The sequence below is a fragment of the Diorhabda carinulata genome, chromosome 11 (genome assembly GCF_026250575.1).
Source record: "Diorhabda carinulata isolate Delta chromosome 11, icDioCari1.1, whole genome shotgun sequence".
Taxonomy (NCBI): Eukaryota; Metazoa; Arthropoda; class Insecta; order Coleoptera; family Chrysomelidae; genus Diorhabda; species Diorhabda carinulata.
In genome coordinates this window covers 10,175,125-10,196,364 of record NC_079470.1, presented here as the reverse complement: position 1 = coordinate 10,196,364, position 21,240 = coordinate 10,175,125, and the positions used below count along the sequence as shown (strand labels likewise).

The window sequence follows — 21,240 nt, the reverse complement described above, 5'->3', positions numbered from 1 at the left end:
TTAATAACATTTAAGTCAAATATGCTTATAAATCCTTTGTCTTAATCTCTATAAGCTATTAAATTGATCCTTTTCATCTGAAAGTTCTTGATTCATAAAATGTAAATGTTTTCCCAAAACCTTTATAACCTTAATAATGTTTTGTCCGCTTTATTAATGACGTATTACTAAGTAATACCTCATTTCTATTGATTTAAATACCTTGTATATTTGTTATACCGTTTTTCGAAATAAAATTTTTCGCTTTACATATAATACACAAAACAGACTTGTAAATATGAGAGGTATTGATAAACATAATTCAAGGTTTTATTCCTATATTTAAAATAAATCTTAGACGTTTTTACTTTCTGCTGTCATTGTAACAATACACGATAAGATTCAATTTAATATTCAACTACTGATTTTTATAATAACCAATTATTGACACAGTTTCTGTTGGAGCAAAGTTAATACGCAGCCGCGACACGCTACAATCGTAGAGAGCTTTGCTTCGAAACGTCCGCGCTGTTGACACATCTGTAGAATTAACAGATAATTTACAGAATTTTATTTCTGAATCTATCACTGTTCAGTTCAGGGCTGACGCGACCCATTTGCATTGCTATATCGCCCCTCCGTTCAAATAGTATCATAAGTCAAGAAACTATTGAGTAATAAAATTTTGAAATTAATTCCAACTTTATTATTCAATTTTCCGATGATAACTCTGAAACTGACACTGTTACCGCAATGGCAAGTATTTACATGACGTTATTTGAGATAAGATTTTCCAGTTTTCTAACAATAATACACTAAAAGAGGTTTTTAAATTTTTTCAGTTATAACGCTGTTCGAGCGGAGTGTATTAATATTCTTCAATTCTAAACAGATTCATATTTACACTTCATTCACTCATTTTTTACAAAGTGTGGTTATAATTTCTGATATTTTAAATATTGTAGCAAATTTTTCTTCAGCGTCGAATCTTATTTTCTCTCTCTCTCATAACTTTGAGGTTATGAGAGAGTCTTGGGAGCTTTTATACCGCGCTAGGAGAGGGCCGGACCGTCACGTTTATAAGTCTAGCGAGGTTCTTAATCACAGAGGAGCTCAGAAGTAGGAAAAACCAAAATTATAAAATTTGCTTTTTATATCAAAAGAGAACAATGATCATACTGCAGTTCAAAGACTGAATATAAAATCAATGCAGAATATGAGGAATCATCTTCACAATTATCCTTTTGAAGCCATCATTATAATGAACTAACTAGAAAATAATAAAACTCATACCAGAATATGTTGTGACATTTATTTGAATGTATTTAAGTATCCTAATTTTGCGAGGCTCAAGTAGAGATAATAGAGAAAGCACATCCCATTCCCAAGAATATGAATTATAGCTCCACTCAAAACCGCCATAGAGTATTTTAGTCATAGTCGAATTATCAACTGCTATTATCTTCGTTCAAAGAAACAATGCCACATGGCTCAGTTAAGTTCAAAAGTTACATAGAGGGTAATTGTGTTTCGTACCACACTCATGCAAGTGCAAGGACTCTTCCACGAAGAAAAGGGCGATCTACTTTCATTAACCATAGACAAACCATTTTTGTGACGTAACAAGCGTATAGCCCATCTTATGAAGACTTTTATCTTGACATTGACATTTAACAATATTTTCCTCTCGAGAATTGACGATAGCATTTGACAGCTAGATATTTTTTTCTGTGTTATTATTTTTTTAAACTCGGTTGGTTCAGTGTTTTATGTCGTATTGATGTGAAAGTAAGTTATTACAATTATACGTGTTTTATACATTCGCATATGGTTTTTAAACTTCGAGTTTCCGTTTTTTCGGAACGGCGATATTAAAGTTCGTAGCATTGAAATTTCTGCTTGGAAGGCTTGGCAACAGCGATTGTCGACAGTCTAACGCTTTCGACGCGAACAACCTACGATCATCGTTTTATCAAAATAATTCGCGACGGTCTGTGTTGCAGCTTGCGGTGCATAGCACGTCAACAAATAATTGACGATCAACAAATGAACACCAACTTTTTGTCATCTACTCGTCGCTCCGGTAACTCGATATCTTTGCGGTGTACAACAAGTGAGGAAGATTAAGTATACTACACAAAGAGCTATTGAACATCTTTGTTTTGTATCGTTAAACGTATAAATATCAAGTTAATAGTCGATTATAATCGTGTTATGAAAGGAAGTGTTTAGTGAACTGGAAAATATTGGTGTTTAAATTATGGTCAGTATCTCATTTTATTTAATAACACTATCAATTTGAGTTTGATTATTACCTTTCAATTATATGTTAATGTTAACGTCATTCTTATTAATAATTTTAATTTATAAATAATAGCAGCGTAATTATGGTTTATATTTACATAATATATTTTTATTTTTTCTCAATTAATTTCATCATAATAAAATCAGAAATATTGAATATTGAAATAATTTCAATATTAAATATTTAAAATATGTTGTTCTCATGAAACTTAGACATAGGTTAGGTGTATAAGGAAATATAATTTATTGAAAAAGTTTGCGTTTCAAAAATATATATTCAAGTTCTAGTCGTTCATTATAAAGTTCTGTTGTTTGCTTTATTAAAAATCGATTATCACTGACGAGCGATCGCCTCTTGATACTAAATTCATATGAAAGATGCATGAAAATTTGGTTGTCTTTATGCGACATACCCCTGTAAACAGGCAAATAGTGATAAGAACTAGGGCAGGTGCAAATTCACAATAAAGGTTAGCGTGTGCGTTTTTCAAATTATCTCTCGATGTAGAATTTCCTTTGTTTATATTTATTGGGGCATTGACAATATGGTGGTGGAAGGGTTGAGTCATGCAAATGTCCATTACCGTTTAGGGTGGGTTTTTCTTTCTCTGCATATCATGTTCCTAGCGTTTCATTTTCACCTATTATTAATGAGGATATTAGTGACAGTGTTCCATTTATAATTTCTGATCATATCCTTCATACGAGAAAAACGTTACAAATTACAAATAAATAAGTAAATGTATCTAAATTATTTTTTGGCGTATCATCTCAATTTAGGATTTTATCAAAATTGGAAAGCATCTTTATCAATTGTTATGTAATGAAAGGTCTTGAGGAAATTATCAGTGAACATAAAATTTATATTCAACTAAATATTATACAATAATGTACAAAATAAAAGCCTGCGTGAAGTGATTCACGGATTTCTACCACGAATATTTTTTCACAAAATAAACTAAAGTTTGGCGAAAAAAATATTTATAGGCTTTAATTAATTAAAGATTGAGTGGATAAAATATTTTTAAACACGTGTAAACATGTACATATTTCACGATTCTGAACCGAAGACCCAGAAAAAAATTATTAACAAGTACAAGGTTTACCTAATTAAAAAAAAATCAACCAAAACTTATGAGGTGAGTATTTTTGATAACGCCAAAAAAAAAATAAGTTTTACATTTGACCGCTTACGCGCATCGTTCGTTTTGAAATTGAAGCCATAATTTTTTTTCAAACTTTTAGTAAACTAATGCGAATGTTACATAATAACGAACCTATTAATAAATTGTGATGTGATTGTGAAGAAAAAAAACGCGTTTTAAAATCAAAGTCCCAAAAGTTTGTCAAATTTTCTACTATTGAAAGAGCACATAAATATCGAATTCTTAGATACCTAGAGAAATTCCACACGGCCAAAATGCAAGGAATAACACATTTTAAACATGCACCAAGAACGAATCAAAAGACAGTATGACAAATCTACGTAGATTCATAGTACCTTCTCAATATTGCGAAAAACAGAATTTAAAATATAAATTTGCTGAACTTTACAAATAAACAGGATTTGGCTATACCATGTAGACAGTTAGTAAGAGGATAGGGGAGCGGGTAAAAATATTATAATTGATATGGATTTTAGCCAGAATGACTACCCCCAATACTTGAAATACATACTTCATTCGAGCACCGATGATATATCAAAAAAATTCCTATATTGTGGTGAACAAAACAAAGAAAACGTATTTCTTGTATAATTATGTATAATCACTACTAATGTTCAAAAGAAAATGTTGAATCTTTCAGTCACCCACCGAAGATACTCAAGCGGACGCAAACGAGAACGTTTTTCATCGTTTTGACGTTATAAAAAATCCTTACATTATGATGTTTTATTATTGCGTTTCTTATTTTTAGTCCTTTGCAAAAATTCAGGAAAATTCCAACAAATTTTGAGGCTTTTATATAAAATCGAACGACGCGCATCAGCGATCAAACGTAAATTTTGAGAATTTTTTTGGCGTTATTAAGAATACTTACATCACATTTTTTTGTTAGTAGGCTCCTTATTGAGTGTCCTTCACAATAGTTGAAGAAAATTTGAAAACATTTCGGGGCTTTGGTTTCAAAAGGAACTATGCGTGTCAGCACTCAGATATTGAGTCCTCACAATCTTTGGTCCTAGGTTTTCTAATGAGATAAACTGAACTTTGTACTAGTTAAATAATTTCTTTTATTTTTTGGGGTCAGAATCGTGGATTGTGTAAAAAACTCGTGTTTAAAAATTTTGTAACTACTTAATCTTGAATTTTTGGTAGTAAAATTATGTAGCCTGTTATAATGTCATTACATGTCTACTGTATTAATATTTTTTCGCTAAAGCTCAATCAATGTTATAAAAAAATATTCGTGACAGATATCCGTGCATGACTTCACACGAGTAAACAAATTTGGGCTTCAAGGTAATGAAATTTCAATCAGTTTGTCTGTCATCAAAAAATTGTTACTACGACTAATCCAACCATCTTCATCCTCCAGAATGTAGCCATTGTAAGAGTTAAAACGGCTCTAGGAAAAAATAATATTACAATCAAATAACACATCTTAAACACCAATATACAGTACAGTTAATAAATTAACATAACTAATAAATCGATTTCTGATATGTTTTTCACATAATTGCCACCTAATGCATTAGAAGTATACAGGGTGTATTGTATTAGGTTGACATCTACTTCGTGATCCAAAGGATCTATTTTGTCTCCTTTTTCTTGCTGTGGCATTTGAAGATACTCAGCTTTTACAGATGATCTATTACTTCCGTTTCTTTTAGAAAGTGCAGGAAGTGGAATGGCGTTAGTTAAAGTCAAAGATCTTCGTCTTTTATTCCATATGCTCCCAGGTGTACCTAATCACGAAATGATGTGGATAGAAATTTCGTCTTCTACGTAACAAAATCTGCAGTGCCCAGATAAGCCTTTTGTTAGTATTCGTAGATCTTTTTTATCTGGGTTGGTAGTATATATGTATATTTGCCTATCTCAACCCTTGTAGATTTTTCCATATCAGCCTCTTTTTCAACTGTTTTCTCTATAGTCCTGTAACCGATTCCCTAAAAGGTGTTAGGTGGTATGAAGAGTTTCTCCTTTACGACGCATGCACAATCAAGTTTACCGTCCCTGTCTCCCCCACGCACATCACGAGAATGATTTCAATCGCAGATAGGAATTTTGCGAGTGGTACCTCGGATGCATTCAGGATGATCCGCAGTACCAACATTCCATTTTGTGGTCGGCTGATCGGCGTGTACTGGAACGACCAGAATCTTCACGTCTTCATTGAAGAATAATTAAACCTGTTTGGGGTATGTTTGTGGGTCTTTGAGTATCCATATTTTTTTAAGATTGATGTGACGGGCCAAACTTGTCTGGATATGCTCGCAGATTTACGTAGATAAATGGACAACGATCCAACTTCGCGTTTTGTGTCCGGAAGTACCTTAACATACCAGTACATACCAGTTGTTAATATTCACACATACAAAAATATTTTCTTTATTTCCATTTTCTCGATTACTTTTCCATGTTTTTATAACTTATATATTCGAAAATATGTCTGCTGCACCAAAATACATTCCCGATACCCACAAAACAGACAAAAACAGTTTCTTTTAGGCAATAACTGCTTGAAACCGCTTACTACTTACTACATACTGAAATTAAGTATTAAAAATATCCTAAAATACCAGTGATGCGATATTTTTTCTGGGGTGTATACATTGACGTCGTTGTGTCTGTTAAATTATTAGTGCTTGTTGTGGACAATTCCTTGAAATGGGAGTTACATATTAAAATTAAGATTATCCTATTTTGTGCTGAGATCAGTTTCCAAAGAACTGAACTTAACAGTCTGTTATGCCCTTATTGAGTCGCATCTCCGATATGCCCTTCCCTTCTGGGGTACGTGTGGTGCGACTCAATTTGAGCGAATCTTGAAACTACAAAACAGAGCTGTTAGATATTCATTCGGACTAAACAGCAGGATTCTTTGCCGGGACTTCTTTAATAGATTAAAAATTTTGTTTCTTCCTTTCTTATTAATCTTTGAGTCCGTTTGTCTAATTCGTAAACACGCTTCTCCAATTTCAGAAAGATCGTTGCAGGGCTATCCACTTAGGAATGCTGAGTACCACCTTTACCTACCTAGTCCTCGTTCAGAATTAGTTAAGGGCTCAATATTTTACAATGCAAAAAATGCACAATCATTTGCCAATTGAAATCAAATCGATATAATCTTTCCCAATAATTTGAGAGCTAGAAAGTCCCTTCTACTCTCTAAATGACTTCTATTCGACTATTAATATTTAATTCATACTGGTTTATTTTGCTATGGACTTATATATTAATTATTACCTATTACTATGGTCTATAATTTTGTTACTCATTGTGGTTTCCTTTATTTAGTTATTTTTATGTTTGTTTTTTAGTTTTTACAATCTTTTGTCCGCAATTTTTTGACACTAAAGCATTTCTCTCTCTTTAAGGGCGCTAATAGTAGTCAAGAATTTCAATTTATTTTTTATATTAAATTGTCCAGTATCATAGTCAGGTCCCCATAAGTTTATTTATTTCGTCGATAGTACTTGAAACGATTCTAGTGAGGAAATAAACAACATAGCAGGTTATGTTTAATAATGGTACCATATTATATGTTTACGTTGTTTAATTTATAACTCTAACGGTCGTTCACCTGAAACAAAAAGTCTAACTCGATGTTTCCCATTATCGAAACGATGATAGGCACATATATTAACATGTATTTTAGAAACAAGAATTAATTCGAGTAGAATGTTAGTTTAGTTCAGTTTTTTTTTATATAAGAGTTCAAAATGTAACAGTACTTTTGAAACTATTTTTTAAAACCATTCTCCATGGTTCACGCTCTCCTTGATGCTGTCAATTATTATATATTATAAATATCTTACGGTATTTCTTCCGTGTTTTCATTATTAAAGGTAACGAAGACGTATTTTTATGGATTTTTCAATAGTTCACTATTGAAAAATTCGAGAATGTTTTAGAAAATTATTTTAAGCTAGTTATCTGCAATTGATTCCATACATAGACGTAGATAAATCTTCAGCGGTGTGTAAAACCGAGTGATCCATTTTGTTATTACAAATTTTACATTTTTGGGAATAAATTTTTAGCGAAAAATTCTAATTTTTCATCAGAACTTCCCGAGCACGTTATTTTTTGAGTATTCTCAACATTAAAATCAAAAATTCGATTCATACACTTATTTACGTAGTATAATAGTAATTAGGCGCTTTTAATCAATCAAACTACATAAGTTATAATAATTGACTATAATATACCGGACAAGATTCTTGGAATTGCTTACGAATCGAATGTCACGGTGGCTCTGTGGGCCACGGGGGGACAAAATGAAATATATAATTTTCTTTAATTTTGCTATACATTTGAAACAAAATAAAGACATTTCTTGCACACCTAATATAGAAATCGAAAGAAATTATGGGTATTGAAACATTAAAATAAAATCTTCATTCTCTATCTGAATTATTTTTATTATTATGGGTAAGGGGTCGAACTTGCACATCAATGGCAATGTCTATATGCCACATTTTTGTTTCAACCTTTTCCTGGACATGTTGAATACATTTTTTCCACTTATCAGGTGTAATTCATTGAATAGCTTCATGAAAAGTATTTTTGACGTCAGACAATTTAAATGTTTTATTGTCTGCTGCAACATGTTGTTTCACATCTGCCCAGATCAACTCAATGGAATTGAGTTCGCAATAGTATTGTGGTAAACGTGTTTTTTGGCCATTTCATCAATAATGTTTGAGTTATACTTATTTTTATGCTCTTGATTGATACTTTTTGGGTCGGCCACTTAATGATTAGCCCTGTACTCACGAATAATTCGGTAGACACTTGAAGAACATACTCCCCAAATATTTGCCGTTCTAGAAATAACATCATCAACAATCTTGTCATGTCATTTTTATAAATATTCATAATTATTTGTTTTCCGCTAGCATTGAAATGAAGCTTTTTAGCTCTCTTCTTAGGCGAAGCTATAGCTATAGCTGTCAACAACTTTCGCCCGGGATTTTAACATGCTGATCACGCACTGATCATTATTTTGGTTTACTATTTTTCTTCCATAAACACACTTTAGTAAAGATTTGTTGCCAGAAGTATGATTTGCAATATTTCACTTTTATATCCAATGCTTCCAGATTATCTCTTGTATGATATTATCAACCATTATTGTCATTTGAGATTTTAGTAAATTTATAAAAAAATTGTAGACGCGCTCAAATGTAATTTTTCTTTGTTATTTATGTCATTAAATTTCTGAAAAGGATATCATGTTTCAATTATTCTCAGAATCGCTTCTTATCGTCACCAAACGTACAAATATGTAATATAAACGCAAAAACGTAAATTATTGACTCACTTCTATGTAATGATTCACCCTGTAACGTTTCAATAAAGACATGTCTTATCAACGACAATATTGTCACGAATTGTGTCATTGTATGATGTAGTTGTTTAAGTAGTCAAATACTACTTCCGTTTTATAATAACAATTCAGATTCAATGTTTATATAATATGCTAGATTCGTTTTATTAAATAAACAGAGAATATCGAGCACACCGATGATTCCATTACTACCTAAATTGTGAATGATTAGAATCTAATAATATAAAAGTTAGACAAAACACCTACAGAAAATTAGATTTTATATTAGATATTTATTCGGAAGTGGTTATTCAAAAGGACATATTTGAAAATTTCTAGAGCCAAATTTTCAGACCTTTTAACTCAATATGCCCAAAAAATGTATTTAAAAAACTTTCTTTAAGGTTTTCTCCAGAAAGTGTTGAAAAATTCATATAAAAAACCCTGCTCTTTCCAGATTTCTGATTCTCTTTATGCATGTGATAGATTTTAGAGTATTTTCGAACGTTCTGGCGCCTTTAGGACTAGCTTAATTGTAGGTAACGTACCAAAACTATGAGAAATAAAATGGTTACTTTATTTTCGAGCATATGACTTTGAAAATGATTGCAAAATAAAAAAATTGTGGGCCCAATATGGTTCCCTAAAAATATGTACAAATTAGGGTGTTTTCTCAATATAAAAAGCAACTCCATTAAAATTTTCAGATTTTTTTGAGCACAACTATGGAGCAAAAAAATTTTGTGAATCTAGGAACCCTAGAATTAGGTTTAGGGTTCTGAATTTGTACTCAAGAGGTCTTCTGAACAGCCAGTTCAAGTTGAGATAATTTCAACATACTTATCCCGATATAGCTTCACAATTGTACACCATTAGGCAAGTTCTACTGTACTTGTCATCCAAGAACCAGCTCCGAGAATGGTAAAGATGGTTTCATCGTCGGAAAAGTGCTGGCGACTGTTTTTTTTGATAGTCATGGGGATTGTGTCCGTAGACTATCTTCAAAAAGATAATCATCAGGGCAACGCATTCTCTCACAATTTAATGATCGCTAAAATTCACGAATTAAACTTAAAATTGGTTGACCACCCACCGTATTCATCAGATCTGATCGTCTCAGAGTTCCACTTGCGGGAAAGAGAATTTTTTCACTCGTATAGGGTACGAAATGCTATTAAAATACGGTAATGCTCACTGGGACGATACAATTTTACTTGAAGACGTAGATATCCACACTTTGGACACGATGGAACACTTATAGGACAAATAGCCTTCTATCTAGAGGATTAGATGAATTGTTTGACACAATTTAGTAAACTGATATTATGCGGGAATCTATAGGAGATAGACTGGGGTGGAAGCGTTTAAAAATGATAGAATGTGAAGAAATAATAGTAGAATGAAACCCATTGGAAAAGGAGGAGAATATAATAAAAATTATAGAAATTTGTGGTCGGGAAGGAAAAGAGGTTGAGTTTTTAAAGGTAAAAAACGGTTTATCCCGATTTGTGGTAAAGTTGCAAGCATGTAATAAAGTTTCACAGCAAAGTTGTAGGTAATCAAAGGATCTGCAGCTTTTGTATTTACACTTTTTTCACATAACCTCAAAATGTGTGTGAAAAATTAAAAAAAGGTTTCGGATTGTTATTTTTTTCTACAAAAACCATTTTTTTTTTCTCGAAATTTGGTGTGAAAATATATCGCCATGGTAAATTTTCTCAGAGAAGGCAAAAAAAACGTAAAAAACTTGCATTTTTTTCCAATAATTTAGTATAAAATTTTAATTGTACAAATGATTAATAAAAAGTCGTTTTTTGCCTATTCTGAGGAAGTTTACCATGGTTATGGTAATATTTCTTTACGCCATAGGAAAGTAGAGATTTCAACGAACAAAACAATTTTTGATTGGAAATTAGGGTGCACCAAAATTTATGAAAAAAATATTTTTTGTTAAAAGATAATTAAAACCCACAATTTTTCACACAAATTTGGAGGTTTAGTCAAAAAAGTGTAATCACAAAAGCTGTAGATCGTTTTATGACCTACAACTTTGCTTTCTGACTCGTAGTTTTGCTAAAAATCGAGATAAATCGTTTTTTAACCTTAAACTCTCGTCCCTTTCCCCTTCACGACTTCAAATCACCCGTCAATTATTTTCCCTATCATTTTCATTATATTCTCCTCTTTTTTCAAAGGGGGTTCCGTCCTACTATTGTTTTTTTTTTGGTTCCAAAAATTATCGACCCTGGTCTAAGAAGAAACCGATGTTTTTTATATCGCTTCACTTGAAATAATAGTTATACAAATGAAGACTGGCGAAGTAATGTATGCATTTTGAAAAAAAAAATACAGATGATCCTATGGTGAATATAAATAAATTATGATTTAGTGATGATTAAAAAAAATATTTAATCTTAAATTTATTCATAACCGTATTAAGGAGATATATAAATTGCTTTTTTATTTTTAATAACGCCTTCTGGGGTGATATAATGTGTTTAAATTTTGCTGATAAAGTAAAAGTAGGTAACTGTGCAACATTTTCGTTGATAGCGATGTTTATATTATCACTGCAATATTAAACACGTGAAAAAAAAAACATTTTACAACTTGAAAGTTGAATGCGTGAAAAATATTTTAGTTCAAGAAAGTAAGTGCGTGTTCATGATAACACTTGTTGCTACTTACCTAAATAACTTTAGAAATCGTTGATCGTGGAATTCAATTTGTATCATTATTTATACAATTTGTTGCACTCTATTTCTTGTATCTTCTTTCTGCATCAAGGGTAAAAAACAACACAAATTTTGAACTCATCGTTTTGATCAGAAAGAATTAACCTAAACACAAAAATTACAATATACAAAGTCTTAGTATGGATGCGAGTGCTTGTAACTGACAGATAGACAGGAGAAAACAATAGAGGCAGTGGAAATGGACTACTTGAGAAGATCGTTCAGTATATCCAGAACAAATCGATTACACATGACTTCAGAGATATTACAGACTAAACAACTGCTCTGGTACGCATTTATTTACGCAGAAAGCATTTATGTATCACCCGCAGAATAGAAGGATACGAGGAAGACCTTCGAGGACCTAGAAGGAAGGAATTGAACAAATTATGAAGGACAGAGCTATCCAGCAAGCTGTAAGACAACATCAATCTATGATACAACTTTACGTTGAGATATGAAGGAAAGTTTTTTTTTCTCTCGCCGGGATAAAAAGTTCGCTTTTCGTTCGTGGTATGCGGGACAAAAGTGACTTATTCTCTCCCAGGGAAAATTTTCTTTTGCTACTGGTATCTTAGCAACGACTTGTTTATCAAAATGTTTACTCTCGATGACAGTTTGCTTGACATGACATTTAGTATTAATTATCTCGTGAAAATACAGGATTTAAATTAAAAAAATTAATTTAGATGATTCTAGTGATAGTGAATTAGAATACGTCAAGGACGAAATTTTCATTCCGGCTAGAGATTAAATTTCGCTTTTGAAAAATATATTGTGATACAGACCAAAATAGGTCAAAATTTCCAATTAGAAGGGAACTAAAATCAAGCAGATTCGTCAATATAAAGTTTTTGTTGAAGTTGAAGGAAGATCAATTTATAGTAAAAAAGTACAAAGTATAAAGATTACTTGGACATTTCTATTTATTCCAATGATATGTAATTGATTTTCATCAGTTCCGAGCTCACATTTTACCGATAAACGTGTCCTATTCGATAGATAGATTTCAAGCTACATTAATTCTGAAATAAGTTACACGCTAAATTTAACACATAGTCAAAAATAGCGGATGGAATTTCCTAATTTTTGAAACTATTAAACTTAATATGACGTAAAACTAACTTTGTGTAACTAACCTCAAATTTTTTTATCGTCTCTATTTGATATGTGTAGTATATAACTTGATAATGAATAATAACATTGCTACAAAAAATCAGTGTTGCATACTAAAATATTTATTATAATATATTTCTTCTTCTACTATCTTTTCTATTGGCAATTCTGGCTGTTTCTTTCTTTTGTTCTGTTATATTATCGCTCCATCTTTTCCGGGGTCGACTGACACGTCCATTCCCGGCCGGCGATTTGTCTTTTGCGATCTTTACTACCTTATTATCTGTTATTCTACTTATATGGTTGTTCCATTCTTTTTTTCTATTCAATAATCACTCGTTAATCTTCTCCACGGTACGTGTTGTTCTAATGTAGTCGCTACTTGCTCGAGCTCTCAGTGTGTTCCCCGTAATTCTCCTCAGTATTCCTCAGTGTGTTTTGGACTTATCTGTGTGTTTTCTCCGTTTATTCTAACCTGTATTTTGTTGTCCTTATATATGTCTTCGATTGTTTTGGTGATGTCTAACGGTATTTGTCTATTGTATAAAAGGTGAACCACGTCTTTTAATCTAATCTAATCTAATCTTTTAATCTAATTCTGTCAAACAATAACGAACATCAAGCTCCTCAAAATAGCCATTAACTAACGACATCACCTTATCATTTTTGGAAAATCTTTGGTCATTTTTTAAGTCTAGGACCTGAAAATAATTCGAGGGAGATATATCTGGTAAATAGGGTGCATGAGGTAGCAGTTCAAGCCTTAATTCAATAATTTTGGTCATTGCAATTATGGATGTGAAAGATGTCATTGTCTTAATTAAACAACACTTTCTTTTAGTCAAATGCGGCCGTTTTTGCTTGATGTTTTTGCTCAAACGTTGCAATAAGTTCGCATAATACTCGCTATTGATAGTTTTACCTTTTTCAAGATAGTCAATGAAAATTATCCAACGCGCATCCAAAAAAACCGACGCCATGAACTTGCCTATAGATGGAACGGCCTATGCCTTTTTTGGAGCCGATTCGCCCTTTTGAGTCCATTGTTTTGATTGTTCTTTTGTTTCGGGCGTGAAGTGATGGACCCACGTTTCATCCATGGTTATAAAACTGTGCAAAAATTCGACTTTATTTCGGTAAAACATTACCAATCACTCGATGGAAACATCTTCATGCCGCTGTTTTTGTTATATTGTGTGTAAATGCGATACCCACCTTGCGCACAGTTTTCTCATTTCCAAATTTTCAGTTAATATACTATGTATCGCACTTTTAGAAATGCCTACTATGTCTGCTAGCTCGCGCACTTTCAGTCGACGATCATCCAGTGGGTTTTCTTCAACATTTCTGGAGTCGTCACCTCATTTGGTCGACCACTGTCTTCGCAGGTCGTGCGGCCTCGTTTAAACTCTGCTACCCAATATTTTATTCCTGATAACGAAGGAACAGTCTCACCCAGAGTAGAATCTAATTCAGTTAGTATATTGGTTGGATAAAGGCATTTCGAATAAAAGATTGTGTATATGCTGTATAGATTGTGTTCTTCCTATACAGTGCAAGCAATTACCGCCATCTCTAGATCAGGCCTGGTACTTCTGGGATCATACTCGTATTATCTCGAATGAAACTATGAAGGTGAAACTTTCGCGCCCAGTTGCCAATATATTGTATAAGAAAATTAAATGGAGATTGATATGACCTCCGCTATGTACAATTATAATGTGTAAATGGTTGTAGGTAGGAACGCACCATTAAATTCAACTACCTAATTTCTGACACACCTACATTGTCATTTTCTATTTCTACATCATCGATGTTTTTTTTTTTCGAATAGTGTGACGAATAAAGCAATTTTATTTGATTTATAATACTACAATGACATTCAATATTCTGATTAGTTCTAAAATTTAATCAGTTTAATACCTATTGGGGAAATAACAATGATAATATGAATTCACCATAATTAATGGTTGAAATTTCATTATATCCAGGGAGTTCACTTATTTGAAAAATACTTAGCAATACTCAGCAACTTTTCCCCGTGGAATATCATGCCCGTAATCAAAAATATAGCGACCCACGATCGAAAATAAATATTTCATTTTTGATCGCAAGAAAATTGTAAGAAATCTTATGTCCTATAAGTAGATTTCAAAAAATTTCCGTGTCTAATGATCGTATTAAAAAAAAATTTCTTTCAAATTGTGAAGCCCCATCTTTTTCTAATTCATTACGTAAGCTAACAACAATTTTTCAATGAAAAATCTTGGAAAAACTAAAGCTAGTTTAACCGTTGAAAAAATATAAAAATAAAATTTAAAAAGTCAGTTTACGCGGCCGTCGTTTTGAATTTTTCATATGTTTTTAATTCCATTTTGTTACTCTGATTAAACTTACTGCATAAATAAACAAAAATTTTCAAATTGTTTCACAATTTTCGTAAAATTAAGGGTTGGAAGAGATAATCTATATAAACTTGATTGACGTACATCAAAATGTAAAATCTTTGGGGTTTAACCAATTAGAAAGGTGAATCGTAAGGTTGAACGCAGTGTATTGGTTGAGCAGATTATCAAGGCTGAAAAGTCATTACTAAATTTGAATTTTGTTAAAAAGACTTGGACCTACAAACCCAACAAGTTATTTTCTATGTAATTCACTGTTATATACAATATAAATTGCAGGATTTATACGCCGCTTATTTGCGATTTTCTCTGCATTTCTACCCGCAAATCGCGCTGAGTTTGGAGCGTCTATAAGAAACGTAAACATTTACTAAATCCATTAACGAAATTTGATTTTATTCCTACTACCTGCATATTCCAGATAACGCTTATCAACTGTGATTTTACCATCATAAATGAATTCCACTGAAACAATTGTTATGTATAAACCCGTTTGATGCACAAAAAAATTTCCAATTACATTTCGAAAGTAAGCACGGAGCAGGGTAAAAAAATATGTTTTTATATTCTTTGCCTCGATATATTGAAAATTAATCAATTTCTTTGTTTTTACAGATTCTGTGATTACTGATTGTCAACGTAAATTTTTGAACGAGATGGTGATTGCTCATCATTGATATCTCTTATCTTCTACTGACGATCTTTCCAAGAGCTACTATAAACTTTGTGGCGATGTTTTTACAAATTAAGAGAACCATGTGAATAAACAGGTAACAATGATTTCCAGAAATTACACCTCAACAATTTTTGTCGAAATATAAATCATATATTGATTCCAGGTAGATTATTCAATAAGCAATATAAATAATATTTTCAGGATGATTTATTATATACTAGTTTTTTCGAAATTTGATAACCAAATAATTCAATTCATTTATTATACGGGGTGTGGTGAATTATTTTATAGTAAGTACAACTCGTATTTGACTAATTGTTGTTATATATCTAATTTTCTACAGGCTTTCATTCACCGTTATAACCATCTTTTCTAATTTGAAATTTCCTGCCTATTTGTTTTGAATTTTTATCCGTTTTACGTAGTTTGAACAGCAATAGATTCTAAACCTGTAGCCTATAAAATTGATCATTGGTGTAGCCTTAAAAGGCGCTTTCCGGTTGAGTGAAACAACCCTTAGAGGCAATAGAGTTATGGACGTACAACTATTTTGCTGGGAATTGGATGAAGTAGGAGAATTAGCTACGAACGCAAACTATACCATCATTAATAAAATGGAAGAAAATATTTGTTCAACAAGTGAGTAAAGTAATATTTGTTTCATGAGTAGGACGATTTCCGGCAATTCTTGAGTGAAAATAAGTTACTTTACTCACAAGTTTCATACAAAAATTTTTCTACGTCCGTAGACTTAAAAAAATTCGTCAAAACTGTCATCAATTTTTATTTCGTAATAGTAAAATTAAAAGTACAACTGTGAGCATTATTAATTTGTAGTAAAGAAGAAGTTATATTACTATTGGTACTTGAATTGACAAGATTTAACGAGTTTAAAGATAACATCGTCTGTAGTTGTATTAGTACTTATTGGATTGTTGGTAGGCTAATGAACATTTACAATGTTGCTAGAAGTCGAACTTGTTGTTCCCGTTAAAATTTTCACTGCGGAATCCATTTTGTTTGATAAGTGCTACATAGTGAGGATTGACGATAAAAAGTTTTATTTTTTTGCACGTTCGAACAACTGTGCTGAACCGCTACCACGAGATAAAACACCAAGTTGGATTGGTAGGATCTCGGGCTGTTGCATCCCAGCTTTTGTGGTAAATAAAATATAATGTGAAAATAAAATTCGATACCCGATAGATTTGATTTGACGTGGGATTTGGCAAATGTTACAGAGGTAAATAAATGTAATGTCCACGAGTTTCTCCAACTCAATAATTTGGAATTTCAGACCGATTTTAAAATAATGTGAAATTAAATTGAATCGTCAGCGATGAGGATTATCATCGTTTTTTTTTTTTGGTGATCAATTAAACTATAATTTTGTATTGAGAATAATTGACAGTGAGTCCATACTTAATCAGTTCAAATACTGAATGTCCATGTATTAAATGGGTCGAACGCCTGTTAGCAATCAATGAACAACAGCTCCATATTGTTGTGAGATTGTCCTATAATTAATTTAGAATAATTTCCATTGTAACTAATTTCTTTTTCTTTTAGACATCATTTGTTAAATGAACTAAGAAACATACCAAATTGAATACTTCTACATTTTTTTATAAATACTCATCTGGAACTTTGCCAATGTCAAAATTTCGCATATCTGCATTCCATTAGTTAACAGTGATGTTGAAGATTTGCTACAGTAATGACCGGTATATTACTCGTAACCTTTTCTATCACAGATTTTTTGGAATAGTTCCAATGATATTGAATTTTCGCAGCTGATGATGATTTTTCACATTTCTAATAAGCAGCGTATGTTATATGCCGTTAAGTAAAAAGTTTATTCCGTAATTTTTGTTAAAAAGTGAACATTTTTTTTATATCAATTTATCGTGTCTCGACAGCCCTGGTCATTGGTACACAAAAACAATCATATGATACATAAGACTATTACAACACAAATTAATTATATTTTCTCATACAACTTGGTGGCTTTAAGAACCTCAGGATTTTCTTTATTTCTGTCAGGCAGTTAAGTATCTCCTTGAGGTTGGTTTTCATATCAAACTGCTGGTATTCTCTGCAGTCAGTGAAGATGTGCATAACAGACACAGGAACGTGACAACTTTGGTAAACAGGACGACTTTCTAACGGAATCAAATAGCCGTGAGAAAGTTTTGTGTGTTTGATGCGGAGCCTTCTTATTGTCACAGCTTCTCCCCTACTCAAAAAGTTGAGAGGCAGGTGAGAAGTAGATGGGTGGATCTTATGAAGTTTTTGAAGTTAGTTTTCAAATCATTGGCAAGCTGAACTGGGATTTCAGGAGGATTCTTTGCATGACATGGCGACCTGCAGATTCATTTTCAGGGATTCCAGTGTGCGATGGAAGCCAGATGAGAACGAATGTTATATCAAGAGCAATGAGAGTTTCGCATGTGTCATGAATGTTTTGGACTGATGGATGATCGGTTTTAATTGACTGTATGTTTATTGGGAGGAGAGATAAATTTAGAAGATTGAAGGAAAGAACTTATAAGTTCGTGGTTTGCAGTGACTGCGTAACCGGCACCGGATTCAGTATAGAGAACTAGGTCGAAGGATTTTTTATGCAGAATTTCTAAGAATATTTTCTCTACAACGACGCTAGGGGATTCATGTTTATTGTAAACGGTTAGTGAGGTGTCTACTATGGGAATATTTTTTGGGTCCAAGGAGAACGACAAGAACAAATTAATTAGATACAAAATGACAATATACGTTTTGAGAAAACAGACAATTACAGCTCTTTTTCAGAAAAGATTTTAATTATATTCAAAGTAATCGCCATCTACGTTAATGCCCTTTTGTAAACGAATCTTTGACAAAGGAATATTCTCAAAAAATTGATGAGCTGCTTCGTCTAATTCATCCTCCGTCGTAAAACGTCGATCAAGTTAATGTTCAAATTGAAAAATAACCAGAAATCACACATTGCCAAATCAGGCGATAGAGTAAATGTTCATTGACTGTTATATTATTTTCATGTGAAAATTCAACTATCTACTGTGTTTAAGAACTACAGGCAAATATGGATTTGGAAACACTCGAATCTTGAGTGCAAAAACAGGGTATTTATATGAAACTTCGTTAAATATAGTCCAGTTCCCAGTGTCCAAAAAAGGGTTTCACCTTACAAAAGGTGGGGTAGAAGATTAAATTTTTTTAATGGGTATAAAGAGTAAAATATAAAAAATGTGACTAAATGCGACAAGTCATACTTCTAATGCCTCTTTGGTGGTCGTAAACCAGATGTTTGCTGGGGAACTGATATATCCGAGGTGACATTGCATGGTCGCCTAGAAATCCGGACCTAACACTACCGGATTTTTTTTGTGGGGATACCTGAAAAGTAGAGTCTACTTCGATAACCCATCTACGCTTAATCAGTTGAAGACCAACATCTGAGAAAAAATAGCAGTTATCCTCCGCGAGTTTTTACCAATTTGAGATCTAGATTCGGGAAATGTTTGCAGCACGATGGTGCCACCTGGATGATGTTCTTTTTAAGACATGAATTTCCTAGATGAATATTTCAAATAAAATAAAAAATTGTATGTGGATTATATTTAGTTTTTGAAATTCGCAAAACTTTCTGGCCCACACTGTATATTCGTTTTCTTAAGTAGTCCTGTAACTTAAAATATTAATGATCCGTAGTGGACGAAATTTACATAATTCAATACGTTTCCAATGATGCAACTAAATTACCAGAAGCTTATTACCAAGTTTTGCAAATGTAAACTAATTTTAGCCTAATGCTGAGTACGATCTCTTTGATTGCCCCAAATTTTCAATTGATGATTTTAGATTGGATTTTGTTTATTTCTTAGCATTTACGATCTTCTACTGGTTGTATACATAACCTAGATAGCTTTAGCGCCCACATAATTGACGATAAACAAACGGTCCTAAATGAATGATTTGTAGAAAATTTATTTAATCGTTGTTTGGAATCGTAAAAATCATATACTCAGGCAGTGCTAATGTACAAAACATACATGTGAAAGTCCTTGAATTTGAATACACAATAATTGTAAACTGCTTTATGCATTCAATTCACATTTTATCGACATTTTCGAATTCGATTAATATTTAATGCACTTTTCCGTTTCCTGTATTTTTAGTATATATTTTACGGTAGTGTGCACAAAAACCATTTGTTCAGCATTATAAACGATATTAGTATTCCAAAAAAACTTATAAGTCTTACGAAAATGACACTCGAACGTACAAAAACGAAGGTACAGGCAAATCAAAGAATTATCAAAATGTTTCCGGACCAACAAAGGACTAATCCATTACGCTGTTCAATATAGCATTAGAATGGATAGTACTCAAACTGAACAGAACAGAAATACTAAAATAAGAACAACGCAACTACTGGCATACGCAGACGATGTGGTAATCCTTTCATCGGAAAACCAGCTTAAGGAAACCTGCGGAGCCTTCATAGAAATGGCAGAGACAGTGAATCTAAGAGTCAACGAAGATAAATCGAAGTTCGTGATACTGACAACACCACAAAGGAAAAGAGCAATGAGAAAATGTGGAAGCGAGGATAAAGAGAGGAAGTAAACAGTTGGGAGCGCTGAACATGATAATAAGATCCCAAAAAATCTCCAAAAAGGCGAAGCTACATCTATACAAAACAATAATAAGACCAACGGTGAGCTACGGAGGCGAAACGTGGATTCTTAACAAAGCAGAAGAAGAGAAGCTAGATTTATGGGAAAAAATACTTAGAAGGATACTAGGTGGTAAAAAAGAGGGAGATTTATGGCTGAGGAGAACAAATAATGAAATAAGGAGTCAATTTGGAGAAGCAGAACTAAGCAAAATAATAAAATCTAAAAGAATCATGACTGGTATGTTTGAGCGTTTTAATTCCAAATTTCTTTATAATTTGGATACTAAAAAAACAAACAGTGGTTACGTTGAGTAGTAACGACTCAAAAAAAACTCTATTCTACTAGCCCAATAAGCAGGACGTTAAATCCGATCATCCATCAATGTTGAAAATGATGTTATACTTATAAAAGCCGTAGCTTCAGGCATAAAATTTACTTTAAATATATTTTATGATGCTGTTAAAAATCTGTATTACTTTTACAGATAAAGAGTAATGAAGACCAAGAATATGAGTTTGGTTTGTTTCTACAAAATAATCCGAATTTATCACATTCATTGGGGATTTTATAAACTATAAACGGTAAATTTCCTTTCAATTCCGGCGATCTGTTGAGAAATTTGAATCTTTGAACGGTATATTATAGGACCCACAGTATGATTTAGCCTAACACAGTTACGGCTCGTGGTAAAAAATTTTAGTTGTCCTGCGATGTTTCCATAAAAACATTCCTTGTAGAAATTTCGTTTTATTTGTCAAATTTCCAAAGCAGTTCGGAAAGTCGCTATTGTCTCGGCACCTAACCATCATTTTACGCCTTGCGCTGCACTGAATGCTGCAAATTTC

The 21,240-nt window shown here is 32.5% G+C and overlaps 1 protein-coding gene across 1 annotated transcript in view; it reads left to right on the top strand.

Annotated features, from left to right (window-relative positions):
- The first annotated feature begins 1,905 nt into the window (after positions 1–1,905).
- LOC130899709 (transmembrane protein 198) overlaps positions 1,906–21,240 on the top strand; it is a 45,709-nt gene continuing 26,374 nt past the window's right edge. Inside the window, exons 1-2 of the mRNA XM_057809849.1 lie at positions 1,906–2,242; positions 15,653–15,807. The gene's annotated coding sequence lies outside the window, so the exon portion shown is untranslated. The remainder of the gene's footprint in view (positions 2,243–15,652; positions 15,808–21,240) is intronic.